The sequence below is a fragment of the Pleurodeles waltl genome, chromosome 1_2, assembly GCF_031143425.1.
Source record: "Pleurodeles waltl isolate 20211129_DDA chromosome 1_2, aPleWal1.hap1.20221129, whole genome shotgun sequence".
Lineage (NCBI taxonomy): Eukaryota > Metazoa > Chordata > Amphibia > Caudata > Salamandridae > Pleurodeles > Pleurodeles waltl.
The window spans coordinates 505,159,784-505,180,873 of NC_090437.1; positions in this window are offsets into that span (position 1 = coordinate 505,159,784).

A 21,090-nucleotide genomic window follows, 5' to 3' on the forward strand; every position below is an offset into this window, starting at 1 on the left:
CCATTTCCATGTTCTTCTGGGGGGTTTCAAATGTTCCTTCTGTGTGTTTTCTTTGAGTGGGGGTGTGCGGGCCTCTTTTTAACGCCTGGTCTGCCCAGGTGTTAAAACTTGACACTAATCGAACCTAGCACCATTTTTTAGGTCCTCTTTCTTGGTCTGCGTTGTTTTTGCATCTGTAGGCAAATATGACGCTAGAGGGCTAGCATCAGTTTTAGGAAGGGAACACCTACCTTGCATCTCATTGTCGCAATGAGACGCAAGGCGGAATGGATCTCCCTAAAATTGGCACTAACTCCTAAATTTTTACACTAGACGGGTCTAGCGTCAAAATATAAATATGGAGTTAGGTTTGCGTCACTTTAGTGTAAAACAAAATGACACCAAGGCGGCGCAAACATTTCATAAATATGGGCCTAAACGCTCTCAATCTTGGACCCAAAGTGAGGACAGAGGAATACGTTAAAAAAATAATTGTCCAAGAGCACACAGTTTAGCCAAATGGAAGAAAATAATTTAAAACCATATCGCTGGTTCCACACTTTTCAACTAGACTATAATTGAGGTGGCAGTGATTCTGATGGACAGGATCTACTTTCCCATTGAAATATCACTGTATTGTGGACTCTGTCCAGATTTTTACATTGAACTTATTTCCAGCATTTTTAGGTAAAGTAGTAAAGCCAATATAAGATGCTACGTTTAGTTGTAGAGTCTAACCACTTAAATGAATTGCCCACCTCAGCCGTCTTGTCAATGTGCTGTTTCATGGCACTCACTAACTGTATTTTGTCTACTTCCATGCCCTCCGTCCAATATTATCACACCAAGGTGGAGCTCTAACCTTGTGCCTTTTGCCTGAAATAAGCACTGTGCAATATTTATGGGTATATTTATAACTTGCTTTTATAGTGCTTCATACCACCCTTCTGCAAATAACAAATGTTACTGTTACTCAGTGTAATGGTTCTTGTCAGAAATTGGGTTTCTGGTTGGCAGAGGTATGCACCCTGTCCAAGCAGGAAGTACAATCCTAGTAAGGGTAAGTCAGACCCTACATTAACCTGTGCTCAATCTCTATTAGCTTGTGTTAGAAATGGGGTTCCAAGTTGGCTGGATAGGCATCTCAGTCAGGTGGAAGCCACCACTCTAGTCAGGGCAAGGAAGTTACATACCTAAGATAGGCAATACTCTCCCCCTTGGTAGCTTTGGCCAGTGCAGTCAGGCTTATCCCAGAGGCAATGTGCAAAGCGTCTGCACAACACACACAACCCAATGATACAAAAAATACAGAACAAAAGAAACTTTACACCAGGTTATATAAAACTAAACTGTATTGCACATAAGGCACAGACCAAAACAACATAAATCAGTATTACGTTGCCAAATAGGCAATTGTCAAACCATTCTAGGGCAACTAAAAAGAAATACTCTCACAGTGCACATGTCATATAAAACAGTACCCTCCTACTGCATACAAGGTAGGTCATGAAAATATGTATGTCACCCCACCATGGCAAGCACGACACATTACAATGTCAGGTGATAAGACAAAATACAGAAACAATGAGGGCAGAATTACTGTGGTAAAATGCAACATATACAAGCATCACCAGCAGCCACCTTCTACACAAAGGTTACAGTTCATCTGTGTTTCCTTTAGCACCTGTACTGTTGGTAACAGTCCATCATTTTGGGATCAGGAGCTCCTGCACTCCTGTTACTGTAAATGCGGTAAATGCATTCTTTGCTGTACCCCCTTTCCACAGAGGAGCGACCCTGCTACTCTCACAAGGGCTGCAATACGAAAATACCCCACCTTGCCCAGACCAGTAAAAACTCAGGAGATGTGGGCTCCTCACCACGAGGCCCCCGCCTGAGGCATTTGCTGTACTGCAGCTACCACAGACATGCATGGCAGCTGACTTCACAGGACGGCCAGGCATCCTCTTAAGGGGATGTATAAATGAGGGGGGTATCCTCCCTCTGCTGAGTGCATTGGGAGGTCTCACTGGGACCTCCGATCCATGCCGATAAAGTGTGGTACCTTCCAGGGGCAGTAGCCCTCTGCCCCAACCTGCCTAGCTGCATCTCCTCTTGCTATATCTCGCCCCAGCATTCAGTGGTGGTGTTGCTCGGCCCTGGGTCGGCTAGGGGCCATCTTCCTTCACGGCCTCATGAAGCCCCTGCACTCTTCAGGTGGCTCAGGCTGTGGCAGTGAGAGTCTCACAGCTGATCAGAGCGCCGTGTCCCTCTGGGCTTTGACAGCAAGGGTACATGCGTGCTTGTGCCCAGCGTGCACTGGATGGGGTGCGCCTGCCTGCAGTCCCCCTCTTCTCCTTCCCGGCAGCTCCTCACGGGGGGAAGGCCTGACTCACGCTGGAAACAGGGGTGCTCACCGTGTGTTCCAGGGACAGTAAAGCACAGTGCTCACTATGTGCTTTAGGGACAGCAGAGTACAGCACTCATCAGGCTCCAATAAAAATTATAGCACTCACCAAGCACTATAAAATCAGGGCCAGGGGCAGCGTTTGTAACAAGGTAATCCTATGCAGGCTCCTTCAAGATCACTGTTGGCAGACCAGCACAAAGGGGTCCTGGCAATCCAGTGGCAGTCCTTTTTGTGACCTAGCACACCACAGATCAGCGCAACATGCAGGTCAGTCCTAATGGTGATCATAGTCACTTCCAGCAGCATTTGGGTACAAGTGCACGCAGTGTCTGAGAACATGGAAACAATCCCTGTACTTACACAGAAGGCAAAAAATGGTGGGATAGACTGCTACCCCGGATTCCCAGTGGTTTGACTATTTGCAAGCATTCCCCCTCATCTTTTATGTGTTTGATATTATCCACTAAGTGGCCAAAGATTTGTCTATGCTCACTGTGCTACTGGAACCAAGCTTCAACTGTCTAAAGAGACCCAACTAAGCTAAAAATGATCTTGGTTTGCTTGTGTTCTGGTTTAGAGATAAGACCTGGCAGTTTGGCCTGGACTGTTCCACTTGGAGCAGGAGCAAGGTTGAGTTGCATGGGTCTAATCTGAGGTGGCATCGTGGACAAAAAACAGTGGGTTGGAATGCTACCCTGAGTGACTGCCAGTGGTTAGACTATTTTCAAGCATTCCTACCATGACGTTTTGTATGTTTATTGTAGTGCTCTGGAACTAAGTTGCTCAAGTTGCCTTAAGTTGCTTTTGTTGTGGTTCAGAGAGGACATGGCTTGGTAGCTTGAGCTGAATAGTTTCCACTGGCTGATTTTTATATGACTGCATTTAATCTGAGATAGCATCAATTAGAATATTTCAAAGCATTCCGCACATCATTTTTGTGCATTTGTTTGTGAAAAGAAAACACAATTGAACATTTTTGGACACATTGGTGGTCATTACAACCCTGGCGGACGGTGTTAAAGTGGCAGTAAGACCGGCAATACGCCGGCAGTAAAAATTTTGCAATTACGACCGTGGCGGAAAGCGCCAACAAAGACAGCCACTTTAACACACCGACCGCCACGGCGGGAAAAACAAACAGCGCGGCGGTCACCGCCAACAGACAGGCGGGAGACAATGTACCGCCCACACTATTATGGCAGGCCAATCCGCCACCTTTTCCGGGGCGGATTCACTGCGGATAAATACACGGCGGAAACAGGAATTTCAAAGGGAAAACGCTCACCTCTATACATCCCACGAGGAGAGAGGACACCATGGACCCGGAACTCCAAATTCTACCTGCGATAGTCTTCCTGCTCCTCTACCAGGAGCACGAACGCTGGTGGCGAAGACCACAGTGAGTACTGCACCTACAACACAGAGGAGGGGGAGGGAAAAAACAGGGACATACACACGCAACACCCCCACCCCCACCCACTACAACACACACACTAATGCATATTAATACATCACAGTTACACCCCCAAACCCCCCGGAAGAATGCAAAGTCAATAGAAAATGAGTGTAAACATTGTAATAAATTAAAATCAAGTATGCAAAAAAAAATATATATATACACCATTTACAAAATATATACCAAACATAGTAGTCCAGGTAGTGCTCCAATTAAGTCAGTGGAACACTGGGCCCACACGGTATGGGCGAGGCCCACACAAGATCCCCGACCATGACGGAGAGAACACTGCAGGGGCATCAGACAGCAACTAAACAGGCACCTCAGGGGGAGGAAAGGGGGGGCATCTCACCTGTTTGAGTGCACAACGTCAAATCCACAAGAGGGACACATGCCCACTGTTACATCCTGGGGAGTGCAAAGCCACAGTCTCTCAAGTCTATACAGTGGGTGGCTTTCCCACTGTTCAATCCTGGTGAGTGCAAAGCCACAGTCTCTCAAGTCTCTACAGTGGGTGGGTTTCCCACTGTTCAATCCTGGGGAGTGCAAAGCCACAGTATCTCAAGTCTCTACAGTGGGTGGGTTGCCCACTGTTCAATCCTGGGGAGTGCAAAGCCACATTCTCTCAAGTCTCTACAGTGGGTGGGTTGCCGACCGCTTTATCCTGGGGAGTGCAAAGCCACAGTCTCTCAAGTCTCTACAGTGGGTGGGTTACCCACTGTTCAATCCTGGGGAGTGCAAAGCCACAGTCTCTCAAGTCTCTACAGTGGGTGGGTTGCCCACTGCTTTTTCCTGGGAAGTGCAAAGCCACAGTCTCTCAAGTCTCTACAGTGGGTGGGTTGCCCACTGTTCCATCCTGGGGAGTGCAAAGCCACAGTCTCTCAAGTGGATAAGGGTCTCCACTGGTTCTGGAGGAGGCCTTGTGCCCAGAGTGCTTCATCCTGCTAAGGACAGACGTAGTGGATATATCTCTCCACTGGTTCTGGAGGGGGCCTTGTGCCCAGAGTGCTTCATGCTGCACGTGACGGACTCAGTAGCGTCAGTGCCCTTGGCGCTCATGGACCAGCGTTGCTTGAGGCGGTGGTGCCCTGTTCAGCGGTGCTTGAGGCGGCGGTGCCCTGTTCAGCGGTGCTTGAGACGGCAGTGTCCTGTTCAGCGGTGCTTGAGACGGCGGTGCCCTGTTCAGTGGTGCTTGAGGTGTCGGTGCCCTGTTCAGCGGTGCTTGCGACGGCGGTGCCCTGTTCAGCGTTGCTTGAGGTGGCGGTGCCTTGTTCAGCGGTGCTTGAGACGGCGGTGCCCTGTTCAGCGGTGCTTGAGGCGGCGGTGCCCTGTTCAGCAGTGCTTGAGACGGCAGTCTCTATTGCAGGGACTCAGCTGCTGGCAGTCCTTCATGGCCCAGCGGGGCTTTTGCTGGCGGTCCTTCATGGCCCAGCGGGGCTTTTACTGGCGGTCCTTCATGGCCCAGCGGGGCTTTTGCTGGCGGTCCTTCATGGCACAGAGGGGCTTTTGCTGGTGGTCCTTCATGGCCCAGCGGGGCTTGTGCTGGCGGGGGCCTCCTGGGCAGCTGGGCTTGGGCTTGAGGTGGCCTGGGCTTGTGCTGGAGGTGGCCTCCTGGGCAGCTGGGCTGGTGCTGGCCTCCTGGGCAGGTGGGCAGGTGCTGGCGGTGGCCTCCTGGGCAGCTGGCCTGGTGCTAGCAGTGGCCTCCTGGGCAGCTGGGCTGGTGCTGGCGGTGGCCTCCTAGGCAGCTGGGCTGGTGCTGGCGGTGGCCTCCTGGACAGCTGGGCTTGTGTTGGCGGTGGCCTCCTGGGCAGCTGGGCTGGTGCTGGCGGTGGCCTTCTGGGCAGCGGGGATGATGGCGGTCTTCTCCGCCATGCTGCTCTTCCCAAACTTGCCGGGTTTCTTGTGGCCCTTCCCCACGTTGGAAGGTGTCACAGCTGACTCCACACTCCCACCGGGACCCCTGGGAGCGGCTTTGGTGGCTGGAGTTCTCCCCCTCTCCTGCCGGGCACTGGCCAACTTCGGATGCTTTACAGGTGGGGGACTGTCTGTGCAGTGGCTCCGTGCCACAGTGGCTGCCCTGGTGGCCGGTGCACTCCAGATTCTGGTGACTACAGGCACCACTGGTCCCGGAGATGTTGTTAATGAGGTGCTAGTTCGGGACCTATAAGACGGGGGGTATTGGGGGAGGTGTGGGAAAGAGGTCAAGGTTGGACAGGAAAAGTTTTTTTGACACACTGGGACTGGTAGCTGGAGGGGGTTTGGGAGTGGAGGAAGAGGTTGTGGTTGTGGGAGGTGTTCGTTTGGTTACTTTGGGTGAAGGTGCATGCGCTGGAGGCTGTCGTGAGGTGGATGGCTGTTGGGTGGGTGTGTACCTGCGTTTGTGAATCTTCGGAGGGCGTGTCACAGACACACTGGGAGAGGACACAGGGGACGTGTGAATGGTAGTTGGGGTGGTGACTGCACGTGAGCGGGGTGTGGTGGTGGGTGTGCTGGAGAGGGACGTAGTGGCTGTAGAGGTAGTGCATGCAGATGTGAGTGTAGACGAGACAGGGAGGGAGGAGGGAGACAAGGAGGAGGGGGACACAGTGGAGGCAGTGGATGTTGGTGTGTCTGCATGTGTGTGATGCTTGCGTGAGTGCCTGTGGGATGTGTGGTGCTTATGTTTGCCTGAGCTTCCCTTGTGTGTTGACGTGTGTGAATGTTGGTCTGTAGGTGTGCTTGGGATAGGCTGAGGTACAGGGGATTGGGTCTGGGTGGAGGAAGTTGGAGGGGGGAGGCTTGATACAGGGACAATGGCTGCCATCAGTGCTGAGGCCAGAGTCTGAAAAGCTCGTTGAAGGGCCGTCTGACCAGAATGAATGCCCTCCAGGAATGCATTTGTTTGTTGCAACTGCCTTTCTACACTCTGGATGGCATTCAAAATGGTAGAATGCCCAACAGTGAGGGACCTGAGGAGGTCAATGGCCTCCTCGCTGAGGGCAGCAGGGGTGACTGGGGCAGGGCCTGAGGTGCCTGGGGCGAAGGTGATGCCCACCCTCCTGGGTGAGCGGGCACAGGGCGAAGGCTGAGTGTAGGAAAGTACCATCTTGCCTGGCATGTTACCCCCATATTTTACTGTATATATGTTGTTTTAGTCTATGTGTCACTGGGACCCTGCCAGGCAGGGCCCCAGTACTCATAAGTGTGCCCTGTATGTGTTCCCTGTGTGATGACTAACTGTCTCACTGAGGCTCTGCTAACCAGAACATCAGTGGTTATGCTCTCTCTGCTTTCCAAATTGTCACTAACAGGCTAGTGACCAATTTCACCAATTCACATTGGCATACTGGAACACCCTTATAATTCCCTAGTATATGGTACTGAGGTACCCAGGGTATTGGGGTTCCAGGAGATCCCTATGAGCTGCAGCATTTCTTTTGCCACCCATAAGGAGATCTGACAATTCTTACACAGGCCTGCCATTGCAGCCTGAGTGAAATAACGTCCACGTTATTTCACAGCCATTTACCACTGCACTTAAGTAACTTATAAGTCACCTATATGTCTAACCTTCACCTGGTGAAGGTTGGGTGCAAAGTTACTTAGTGTGTGGGCACCCTGGCACTAGCCATGGTGCCCCCACATTGTTCAGGGCAAATTCCCCGGACTTTGTGAGTGCGGGGACACCATTTCACGTGTGCACTATACATAGGTCACTACCTATGTATAGCGTCACAATGGTAACTACGAACATGGCCATGTAACATGTCTAAGATCATGGAATTGTCACCCCAATGCCATTATGGCATTGGGGTGACAATTCCATGATCCCCCGGGTCTCTAGCACAGAACCCGGGTACTGCCAAACTGCCTTTCCGGGGTCTCCACTGCAGCTGCTGCTGCTGCCAACCCCTCAGACAGGTTTCTCCCCTCTTGGGGTCCAGGCAGCCCTGGCCCAGGAAGGCAGAACAAAGGATTTCCTCTGAGAGAGGGTGTGACACCCTCTCCCTTTGGAAATAGGTGTGATGGCTGGGGAGGAGTAGCCTCCCCCAGCCTCTGGAAATGCTTTGATGGGCACAGATGCTGCCCATCTCTGCATAAGCCAGTCTACACCGGTTTAGGGATCCCCCAGCCTTGCACTGGCATGAAACTAGACAAAGGGAAGGGGAGTGACCATTCCCCTGACCTGCACCTCCCAGGGGAGGTGCCCAGAGCTCCTCCAGTGTGCCCTAGACCTCTGCCATCTTGGAAACAGAGGTGTTGCTGGCACACTGGACTGCTCTGAGTGGCCAGTGCCATCAGGTGACGTCAGAGACTCCTTCTGATAGGCTCTTACCTTTCTTACTAGCCTATCCTCCTTCCTAGGTAGCCAAACCTAATTTTCTGGCTATTTAGGGTCTCTGCTTTGGGGAATTCTTCAGATAACGTATGCAAGAGCTCACCAGAGTTCCTCTGCATCTCCCTCTTCACCTTCTGCCAAAGGATCGACCGCTGACTGCTCAGGACGCCTGCAAAACCGCAACAAAGTAGCGAAGACGACTACTGCAACCTTGTATCGCTTCATCCTGCCGGCTTTCTCCCCTGTTTCCTGGTGGTGCATGCTCTGGGGGTAGCCTGCCTCCTTCTTCACCAGGAGCTCTGAAGAAATCTCCCGTGGGTCAATGGAATCTTCCCCCCTGCAACCGCAGGCAACAAAAGACTGCATCACCGGTCCTCTGGGTCCCCTCTCAGAGCAACGAGCGTGGTCCCTGGAACTCAGCAACTCTGTCCAAGTGACTCCCGCAGTCCAGTGACTCTTCAGTCCAAGTTTGGTGGAGGTAAGTCCTTGCCTCCCCACGCTAGACTCCATTGCTGGGTACCGCGTGATTTGCAGCTGCTCTGGCTCCTGTGCACTCTTCCAGGACTTCTTAAGTGCACAGCCCAGCCTGGGTCCCCGACACTCTAACCTGCAGTGCACAACCTTCTGAGTTGTCCTCCGGCGTCGTGGGACTCCCTTTTGTGACTTTGCATGGACTCCGGTACACTCCTCTTCCAAGTGCCTTTTCTGGTACTTCTGCGAGTGCTGCCTGTTTCTGGGAGGGCTCCCTGACTTGCTGGGTGCCCCCTCTGTCTCCTCATCCAAGTGGTGACATCCTGGTCCCTCCTGGGCCACAGCAGCATCCAAAAACCCTAACCGTGACCCTTGCAGCTAGCAAGGCTTGTTTGCAGTCTTTCTGCGTGGGAGCACCTCTGCAAGCTTCTTCACGATGTGGGACATCCATCCTCCAAAGAGGAAGTTCCTAGTCCTCTTCGTTCTTGCAAAACACCAAGCTTCTTCCATCTGGTGGCAGCTTCCTTGCAGCCTCAGCTGGCATTTCCTGGGCTCCTGCCCACTCTCGACACTGTCGTGACTCTTGGACTTGGTCTCTTTGTCTTACAGGTACTCAGGTCCGGAAATCCACTGTTGTTGCTTTACTGGTGTTGGTTTTCCTTGCAGAACCCCCCATCACGACTTCTGTGCTCTCTGGGGGTGCAGGTGCACTTTACACCTATCTTACAGGGTCTTGGGGTGGGCTATTTTTCTAACCCTCACTGTTTTCTTACAGTCCCAGCGACCCTCTACAAGCTCACATAGGTTTGGGGTCCATTTGTGGTTCGCATTCCACTTTTGGAGTATATGGTTTGTGTTGCCCCTATACCTATGTGCTCCTATTGCAATCTATTGTAACTTTACACTGCTTGCATTACTTCCTTTTGCTATTATTGCATAATTTTGGTATTGTGTACATATATCTTGTGTATATTTGTCATCCTCATACTGAGGGTACTCACTGAGATACTTTTGGCATATTGTCATAAAAATTAAGTACCTTTATTTTTAGTATATCTGTGTATTTTGTTTTCTTATGATATTGTGCATATGACACCAGTGGTATAGTAGGAGCTTTGCATGTCTCCTAGTTCAGCCTAAGCTGCTCTGCTATAGCTACCTTCTATCAGCCTAAGCTACTAGAAAAACCTCTTCTACACCAATAAGGGATAATTGGACCTGGCACAAGGTGTAAGTACCTCTGGTACCCACTACAAGCCAGGCCAGCCTCCTACACTGAGGGTTTGTTGGCGGGGCAGTGCTGGAAGGGGGGGTGGCGGCTGTACCTGTAGATGGGGGGCCACAGATGTTGCCACCACCACAAGGGAGCTCCCATCAGAGGACGAGTCCCTGTCACTGGTCTCAGCTCCTGTCCCCTACGTGGAGCTCCCCTCACCCTCCGTCCCACTGGTGAACTCCGAGTCCGTAGTGTGGCCCTCCATGGCCATGTGGGATGCAGTTCCCTCCTGCTCCGGTGCCACTGCTCCTCCACCTGGTGATGCTAATGCACACTAGAAGAGGGAGACCACAAAAAGGGGGGCGGCGACAGAAGAAAGACATGTTGAGTGCATGCATCACTGCTACCGTTGGCGGACACAACAGACACAAAAGCCCCCTGAACTACGCTGCGCTCTTGGGCTCCACTGTTCAATTCCTGGGAAATGGCCTACAAGGCTATGGATGACATCTGCACACATAGACGACACAGGGGCATGGCTAGGTGTACTTGGCACTCTACAGAGGTGGGCTGGGGTGCCACATGGCCTGCCTTATGGAGGGACCTTGCCTACGGAACTCGCCCTGGCCTAGGGAAACCCACAGCCCACCTCCCCCACCCAAACCCCTCCACTGCGCACAAAGTCAGCAGAATGCGAGTGTACTCAACCCATTGTGGCTGCTCTGATGCCCTCAAGCGCCCATCCAACTCCAGGTACGCCACCGCCAGGACCCTGAACATCAGGGGGGTCATGGTGCGACAGACACCCCTCCCACGTTGGGAGGCCATCCCCAGCTGAGCCTCCGCCGCCTTCTTGCTCCAGCTGCGAATGTCCTCCCATCTTTTCCGGCAGTGGGTGCTCCATCTGTGGTAGACCCCCAGGGTCCAGACATCCAAGTCTGGGAAGAGCAGCATGGCGGAGAAGACCGCCATCATCCCCGCTGCCCAGGAGGCCAGCACCAGCCTAGCTGCCCAGGAGGCCACCGCCTGCAACAGCCCAGCTGCCCAGGAAGCCACCACCAGCACCAGCCCAGCTGCCCAGGAGGCCAGCACCAGTCCAGCTGCCCAGGAGGCCACCGCCAGCACAAGCCCAGCTGCCCAGGAGGCCACCGCCAGCACGGGCCCCGCTGGGCCATAAAGGACCGCCAGCAAAAGCCCCGCTGGGCCATGAAGGACTGCCAGCAAAAGCCCCACTGGGCCATGAAGGACCACCAGCAAAAGGCCTGCTGGGCCATGAAGGACCGCCAGCAGCTGAGTCCCTGAAATAGAGACCACCGTCTCAAGCACTGCTGAACAGGGCACCGCCGCCTCAAGCACCGCTGAACAGGGCACCGTCGTCTCAAGCACCGCTGAACAGGGCACCGCCGTCTCAAGCACCGCTGAACAGGGCACCGCCGCCTCAAGCACCGCTGAACAGGACACCGCCGCCTCAAGCACCGCTGAACAGGGCACCGCCGCCTCAAGCACCGCTAAACAGGACACTGCCGCCTCAAGCACCGCTGGCCCATGAGCGCCAAGGGCACTGATGCTACTGAGTCAGTCACGGGCCAGGATAAAGCAGTGGGCAACCCACCCACTGTAGAGACTTGAGAGACTGTGGCTTTGCACTCCCCAGGATTGAACAGTGGGCAACCCACCCACTGTAGAGACTTGAGAGATTGTGGCTTTGCACTCCCCAGGATAAAGCGGTGGGCAACCCAGCCACTGTAGAGACTTGAGAGACTGTGGCTTTGCACTCCCCAGGATTGAACAGTGGGCAACCCAGCCACTGTAGAGACTTGAGACACTGTGGCTTTGCACTCCCCAGGATTGAACAGTGGGCAACCCATCCACTGTAGAGACTTGAGAGACTGCGGCTTTGCACTCCCCAAGATTGAACAGTGGGCAAGCCACCCACTGTATAGACTTGAGAGACTGTGGCTTTGCACTCCCCAGGATGTAACAGTGGGCATGTGTCCCTCTCGTGGATTTGGCGTTGTGCACTCAAGCGGCTGAGGTGCCCCCTCTTTCCCTCCCCCTGAGGTGCCTGTTTAGTTGCTGTCTGATGCCCCTGCAGTGTTCTCTCCGTCATGGTCAGGGATCTTGTGTGGGCCTCGCCCATACCGTGTAGGCTCAGTGTTCCACAGACTTAATTGGAGCACTACCTGGACTACTATGTTTGGTATATATTTTCTAAATGGTGTATATATATATATATATATATATTTTTTTTTTTTTTGCATACTTAATTTTAATATATAACAATGGTTACACTCATTTTCTATTGTCTTTGCATTCTTCCGGGGAGGTTGGGGGGTGTAACTGTATGCATTAGTGTGTGTGTTGTAGTGGGTGGGGGTGGGGGTGTTGCGTGTTGCATGTGTATGTCCCTGTTTTTTCCCTCCCCCCTCCCCTGTGTCGTAGGTGCAGTACTCATTGTGGTCTTCGCCGCCAGTGTTCGTGCCCCTGGTAGAGGAGCAGGAAGACTATCGCAGGTAGAATTTGGAGTTCCGGGTCCATGGTGTCCTCGTTCCTCGTGGGATGTGTAGAGGTGAGTGTTTTCCCTTCGAAATTCCTGTTTCCACCGTGCTTTTATCCGCGGTAAATCCGCCCCGGAAAAGGTGGCGGATTGGCCTGTCATAATAGTGTGGGTGGTACATTGTCTCCCGCCTGTCTGTGGGCGGTGACCGCTGCGCTGTTTGTTTGTACCGCCATGCTGGTCGGTGTGTTAAAGTGTCTGTCTTTGTTGGCGCTTTCCTCCACAGTCGTAATTGCAAACTTTTTACCGCCGGCCTGTTGGCGGTCTTACCGCCGCTTTAACACCGTCCGCCAGGGCTGTAATGACCACCTCAGTCTCTATCACCCAGCTGCAGCCATTCACAAACATTTACTTTACTATACAACATTTTAGTGTTTAGTAGCATTTCCCCACAACAAAAATGATTTCCCACACACAACCTGTGATCTTAGGTGTAGATGGATGATGATGAAGCTGAGTACATCCTTCCAGAAATTTTAGTTAAGTGGGCCCAACTCCTAAAAACTTCATTCAGGGCAGGGTTGGACACTCTATAAAAATATTTGACGACCTCTGATGTAGGTTTTCCTTTCTCTTCAAAAGCCTTGGCTAGAAAATAAAGGTTGGTTGAGGCAAATGTGCACTGAAGCTACTGAGCTGGATCCTTGCTGCTTGAATGTATTAAATAATAGCAGGCAGGTCTGTGAGGAAACCACACCACAGCAATTCAGAGTCTGAAAAGCACAATTTGCAAATTAAATATGATAAAATGCACTAACGATAGACCTGTGATTAAGAGGAATTTAAGAAGACTGCAGTAAGGAGCAGCTCATCGATCAGAACTCATTGATTCCCACAATGTTCTCATTATATTCTTTATTAACACAGCATTGATTTTCTTTGAAACTAACTGTGCACCCTGCGGCAAGCATTGTTAGAATGCTTTATGCCATAGTCCCTGCAATCAATGGCGCAGAGATGTTAATCCCTAGGCTATTTGACTTATATGAGATTCCATGACAAATTCCCTGGAACATGCCATCTGATATTTCCAATACAGAGCAGGTCTGGCTCTTTTTCAGTGCTTACAGTGTAGCCCTTCAACCTGTGAGCCGAAGGAGTCACTGCTAAATTAAACTATTATACTTGTAATAACTTATTTAAGCAGTGCTCATGCAAAAATGACTTTTGTGTTTACATGAACTCTGCCGTGTACAGGTACACCCTCTTGGTCTCTCCCTGAAACTCCTGATGACTGGAGGAAATAGAGGGGGCTGAGCGACGATCCAGCTACAAAGTGTTGTTTAAAAAAATAGCACCCTGTAGATGGATGTATGGATTGTGCATGTGCATCCTCACACCAACTCTCCCTGCTGCCGCTTGTTGAGATGCTGCTCTGCCTTTCCCTGGCTCCCGACTAGCTTTTTCTCTCTCCGCTGTTGCTTTACCTGACTGTTTTGCCTGTTTGTTTTATTCCTTTGTTCTGCCTGATTTTTTATCCATCGTACATATTTGGCCTGATTGTTTCATTGTCTGTGCGTATTCTGTTTGTTTTTAATACATTTTCTTCTGTTGCTGCCTAATTGTTGTTTCATCCATTTTGCCTGACTTTTGCCCCTGTTTGCCTTATCCCACCTCTCTGTTCTCCTGACATATTTTCCCATTTCTTTCCTTTCCTCCCGCTTCTCGACCTGCCCCACCCTCTGCCTTAGTGCCCCTCCCTGGACCTACTGAATGGAAGTCGCAGCATGTCCACCAACAGTCGTGTGCTGAGGGTGCACCTCTGGTGTACCAAAGGCAAACTCATCTGTGTCCATCCACAGCTGGATCGTGCCCCACTCCAGGAAATCTGGCACTTCCACCTCATGCAGTTACTCCTCCACTGAACCCCCATCCCTGGACCCCAAACTCCACAACAACAACTGCTGCCCCACCTCTCCCTGTTCAAAAGTAGGACCATTGACCTCAAGGCACCGTTTCTCCTCTTGCAACATTGAAGCCTCGCACGCATGACAAACACTACCAGGCCAGTAACAGCCACTCCAGAACAACTCTACTGCCTCCCACCTAATGCACAATCCCTCTGCAAACACACCACCAAGATCTGGGATGCAATCACCAACCTCAGCCTGATGTCCTCTTCCTCACTGAGACCTGGCTCAACCTCACATCTGGGCCTGACCTCTGCTCAGCCCAATGGGTACAAGATACCACACCAGGACCGCACCAGCAAACAGGGAGGTGGAATCACTATCATCCACAAGGAAACGATCCACTGCACAACCACCTCAGACAATGCCATCTTCACAGCCGGCAACAGAGCCAAGTGCAGCCATTTCATGGAGCTCATCTGGGCAGACCATGCCATCGTCCAGATCACCATCTCTGGCTCCCCCAGCACCACCCTCCAAGCAACCCAGCACTCCACACCATAGTCTCAGAAAGCCAATGGACCAACACACTCAATACCTCCCACCCACAGGCCGCAACCAACTTTGAATAGGCTGTAAATAACCACCTAGATCATCAACAGTACCGACAGAGTCACCTCCGTGAGGCCTGAAAAACTCAAGAGGTCCTCCCAACAAACCAGCTGGTGCCACCCGGAACTAAGAACCATCAAACATAATTGCAAACGACTTGAAAGGAGATGGCAGACTAGCAAGTAGCTCACATATAGAGCCCTATTCAAAACATCCCCTAACCAATACCACTAACTCCTGAAACAGGTGGAAGGGAGTGCCCTCACCAACCGCATCAAAGCAAGTTCCAACCACAGCGAAGAACTCTTCAACATCGTTAGAGCTCTCCCATCCCTCAGCCACTGAAAATACCATCACTCCTTCCCTGGAACTCCGCAATTTTTAGCACACTTCTTCGATGACAAGATAGCCATCATTTACAGAAACTTTGAACCCTAACATCCCACCTGCAACAACTTCAGTCTTCTCACTTCCACGAATGATAAAACTTACCACATGCATACCACATGGAACCAGCTCACCACAGAAGACACCACAGCCACTATAAACTCTGTCCACTCAGGAGGGCCAATGGAGCCCTGTCCCCACCACATCTTCAACCTCGGAAGCAAGACAATCAGCAACAAGCTCACTACCATCTTCAAGTCATCCATCACCATGGCCACCTTTCACAAAGACTGGAAACACACAGAAGTCAAACCCCTACTCAAGAAACCCTCCGCTGACCCCCAACTAACTCAAAAGCTACAGCCCCATCTCTCTGCTACCCTTCCCTGCCAGAGTCCTCGAAGAGGCCATCAATTACCAACTCACAGAACACCTGGAGAACAGCACCCTTCTGGACACCTCTCAATCTGGATTCTGCACCAACCACATCAATGAAACCATTCTCATCACAGCCACAGGCAACATCAGATCCCTACTTAACCAGGGAAAATCGGCTGCCCTGATCCTCCTTGATCTCTCAACAGGGTTTGACACAGTAACTCCTCACATCCTCATCAAATGGCTTCATTACGTTGAAATCCAAGGAGACACTCTCAAATGGATTGCCTGCTTCATCACAGGAAGAACTCAGAGAATCTGCCTACTTGCTTTTAACTCGGAACCCAAAAACATCATCTGCAGCATCCCTCAAGGTTTGTCCCTCAACCCTACTCTGTTCAACATCTACATGTCTCTGTTGAACAACCACATCAGAGCACATGGACTTAACATAATTTCCTATGCCAATGACACCCAGCTCATTCTCTCACTATCAGAATACCCCTCCAGCCCTACGGACCCCTTCAAATGCACTGGTATGGAAACAGATCCTGAGGGCAGATATGTATTTGTGGACGGCCAGCTTGATGGCTGCCCACTCTTAGTGAGCAGTATATATGTGCCAAACGTGGGCCAACAAGCCGTTCTAGCCAACCTTTCAGTGATTCTCACGAAATGGGAGCGTATACCGCCACTAACTGGCAGGGACTTTAACAGAATGCTTGACCCTTCCCTTGACCACTCACACCCCATTTGACTACCTGCCCTGTAGTAGCAATTGCAGTGAACCTCACACAGTGGCTCATACACTGGTCACTCCTTTGCAGCGAGTGTGTTCTTAACCTGGACACTAAAGACTATTCATATTACTCCTCATCCCACAATTTACACAGGAGAATGGACTGGATACTGTGACATCCAGCCATACATGAGAAGGTGGAAACTGGATACTACATATGCCGGACCTTTTCCCACCATAACCCCTTAAACTGCACATTCTGCAGCATGCACAGAAAAAGCTAAATGCCAAAAATTATTGTTTATGTGTGGAAAGGTGTCCCTTCTTGCACATAAACAATCATTTGAAAATTACACTTTGGCACTTCTGTGTGTGCTGCATTGTGCAGCACACACAGAAGTGCCAAAGCGCTGTTAGTGATTGTTAATGTGCAGAAAGGGACACCATCCCGCACAGAAACAAAAATGACACCCCTCAACGCAGACATCCTTGCACAATGGTGAAAGGATGTCTGCGTTGGTGCTGGCAGCTGAATTGAGGGAACAACACAGGGGTGGGCCATATTCACTTAAATACGGCGCATACCTGCGTTTCTAAATGACACAGCGCAGCGCTGATAATTGTTGCGCAGCACCGTGCTGGGCCACTTTTCCATAAATCTGGCCCTAAAAGTGGTGCTCTGAGGCCACTCTATAAACACAGTAGTGGGTATCAGGGTGGATGTACATAGAGAACTAATAGCTCTTGAACAGATGCTGGACAAGTTAGAAGCAGACTCTCCTGCAGCCCTTGAGAATTGGCACACACTTACAAATGCCAGCGACCACCACGCCCAGTTGATAACTTAAGTGCAGAGCTATGATTTCCGGGGCTTTCAGGCCAAGATGCATGCAAAGGGCGACAATCTGGTTGCCTACCCACTTGGCTTCTTCACAATGTGCACTCCCCACACCGATCACTATGATTTTACCAAACTCCAACTCATACGGTCACTTACTGACTGGATATTCATGCCACATAGTGGATGGACCATGGGTAAAACGCCACACTTAGATGGCCTTCCACTAGAGTTTTATAAAACCTACAACAAAATTGCAAAACTTAAACTGTTAGAACTGTACCAAGCAGCCCTCACAGAGGGGCGACTGCCACCCACACTATGTGAGTCCTTTATAATTTAATTGCTGAAACCTGATATGGATCCCCTGGAGGTGACATCATATCGTCCATTATCTATGTTAGGCAAAGATTATAAAATACTTAGTAAAACGCTGGCTGGCCGCACACTGATCAAAACTGTTTCATCCCCGGCGAATCTACTACACTAAACATCCGCAGACTGCATTGAGTTCTGGAGCAAGCCCCAACACTCCGGCATTATGCTGCCTGGCTAGCAATAGACTTGGAACGTGCATTCAACACAGTGGACTGGAGCTATATGTTTGCAGTACTCTCATGATTTGGACTACTGAATTGGCTATTAAACCTTATCTGATTACTTTACACTGCCTCAACGGCCTGAGTTAAGATAAACCAGCTCATCTTTACCCCAATAGATATTAGCACTACACTACAGGGTTGCCCCTTGTCACCATTCCTGTTGACTCTGGCAATGGAGCCACTGGCTCAAAGTTTGCAGCGAGAAGATGAGACTTGGGGTATCTAATTGGGAGATGAGGTGCATGTCATCTCCCTTTACACCGACGACATCGTTATAAATATACGCAACATCCGTCAGGGGCTCGGCAGTATAGAAGCGACCCTGGCCGAATTCCATGAGGCCTCTGGATTAGGAGTGAACTGGGCAAAACATGCTTGTTCCCCATCAATTGAGCCTTCCCACCTCACCACCTCAAGTTGGGTCCCCATGGTGTGGAAATGGAGCTGCAAACATTTTGCTACCTTGGCATTTGTATATACCACAACTCTCTAGACTTGATAGACAGCAATCTCACCCAACCTATCGCCTCCCTGTGACTGCAATTGACATTCTGGAGCACCCTACCTCTCACAGTACAGGGTTGGGTGGTGTTATCTAAAATGGTGATGCTACCTCGCCTCCTGTACTGTTTCCAAAACCTGCTGTTACATATACCAAGGCCTACATTTCGCACCCTTCATAACATGATAGGAACCTTCATTTTCAAAATGGAATGTCAATGAGTTGCCTTGTGGAAGCTCCTGCTCACAGGGGAGGATTAGGGGCCCCTAATAATGAACATTATAATTTGGTGGTACAGCAATAGTGCCTATCCCGATGGCTGGAGGATCGGCACTTGATGGAAGGAAATATGCCTTTCAGTACCTGAGCATGACCAACGCATGATACATGAGATATGGCTAACTACAGGGAAGCTCCCTCCACAGTCCAATCAACTCCTAACCATGCATACAATTGCTATATCAGAAGCCTCAAGCTCACTCAGACACTATACTCTTCTAAGATTCAAATCAGCTCGATATGCCTCCTCAGGGAGCTCTTTGGGAAGGAGGGCTTAGCACTTTGGGAAACGGAGGAAGTGGATACCCTGGATGCACTGCTTGAAGACACTGTCATCATACCACCTCAACAGCTTAGAGACATGCACAATATAGCAATAGGTCATTTTCTAGCTCATTGCACCCTTCTGGCTGAACTGCAGATAAACTGGCAGATTGTAGAAACTGAGCCCGAAATGCATCCCCTGCTCCATGCAATCTATGTCATGGGCAGTGGCAGGCTCCTAGTACATGGTTCACATGCGCATTGGCTCAATCTACACACAACATCCTACAACCTGTTAGACAATGCTGGGAACAAGATATCGACCATGAGTTCATGCAGAAAGAATGGGACTGGCTACTCATCTACCCACGTAAAGTTTCAGGCAATGTTCGATTCCAATACATACAGCTCAGCATTCTGCACAGGGCATATCTTACACCGCACGCCTCCACAGAACATATGGTAGCCCATACCACTGCCTGAGATGCAATGCGCAAAATGCTGATCGGGGACACATGTTCTGGACCTGTCCAGAGGTGCACGCACTATGAAAATCGGTCACGGATACCCTGACTACAGTCACAGGAAAACCTGTGTACTATGGAAGCAGGCCTCTTCGGATTATTTAAATGTAGGAGGTCAGGCAGGGCCATCAAAAGATTTATTGACTTAGCTCTACTTATGGCCAGAAGAACTATTGCTAAGAGGTGGAAAGATACACACCTTTCAGACACAACATTTCGGGCTGTAGCTACACTGAAATGGGGTAAAGCTGAATCGCTGGCTCTCCGGAGAGAGGGAGTAAGAGGGTTATGCAAGATCCCCATTTCACTGGCATGGGACACACTCATACATGAATTGCAGACACTGCTTGAAGAATCCTAGGCCTCAATCTCCTTTCCCCCAGGCATATATACCCCTCCCCTTCTCCTTGGATTCCCTATCACTTAAAACTGATATATACCATACCAGAGACTCTGATCCCTGTTGACTGTTCCCCCCAAAGGAGATGAGGGGTCATGCTTACCTATCCGCTACAAACTGAATCCGTTGACCTATTCTACCCTAACTGATGCCAAATAGCCAGTAGTGCTAAACAAGAACAATTCCTTTACGCATATGCATGCTATAACCTATTAGATCTATATGTTCACAATAATGTTAGCTGATTATATAAACTTCAACCAATACCTCCTGTTATGCTACTTACTGCAGTGTAATGGGCCTTGACCCTTTTGAGACTGTGCATGCAGAAAATGGAAGCCATATATCTCCAGAAGATGTCCAATCCTTGCATTGCTTAACCTGATGTTAAAAAAAAATAAGCATTGGTTAAAAAAAAAAAATAGAAGAGCCCTCCAACATGCTGAACAACTTCCATAAGGTGCATGAGGAGTGCAGCCAACTGGATGAAAGACAACTGCCTAAAACTTAACTCGACACCAGGTGGACTGTCACCCAGGCCCTTCTCACAAGCCAACTAGACTACGGCAATGCACTCTAGGTTTGAATTTACTCACACTTCCTCAAGAGACTGCAGACAATCAAGAATTCAGTGGCCAGGTTCATGCTTGACCTTCCTACATGGGCCCACATCATCCCGCCCTCAAGAAGCTCCACTGGCTCCCTATTCAAAAGAGATGCCAGTTCAAGGTGTTTCAAGGTGTTGATCCACACCTTCAAAGCCCTTCACAAGTCAGGACCAGCATACATCAAATATTGCCTTAATTTCCACCTTCCATCCAGACACCTGCGCTCCACCTCCCTCCTCCTCACTCACAGCTTCGCACCCGCCATAGCAACAGTTGAGATCACTCCTCCTACCTAGCTACAAAGTCCAGGAACATCCTCCCTCTTCTCCTCTGCACTGCTCCCTGTCTTCTTGGAATTCAGAAAGTAACTCAAGACCTGGCTGTTGAACTGAACCCTCCCCTGCAGCAGTGCTCTAAGCACCTGGATAGCCTCACGGGTGATTAGCTGCATTCTACAAATCTAAATAGTTTGATTGATTGAAGGGTGTACTTCAACTATGACTCCCTAACACAGGCACAATTCTTTTTATTTATTAGATACACTACACTTGCTTCAGGCAGCACAGTATATATACTAAAATGCTGACACACCAGTACATCCCTGGGGACAATAAGAAGCCACACAGGGCAGCAGGGGTAGGAGCCCTAGCAGTGTCCCAGTTTCTAATAGGGCTGTGAATCCAGGCTTTTCAAGAAGTTT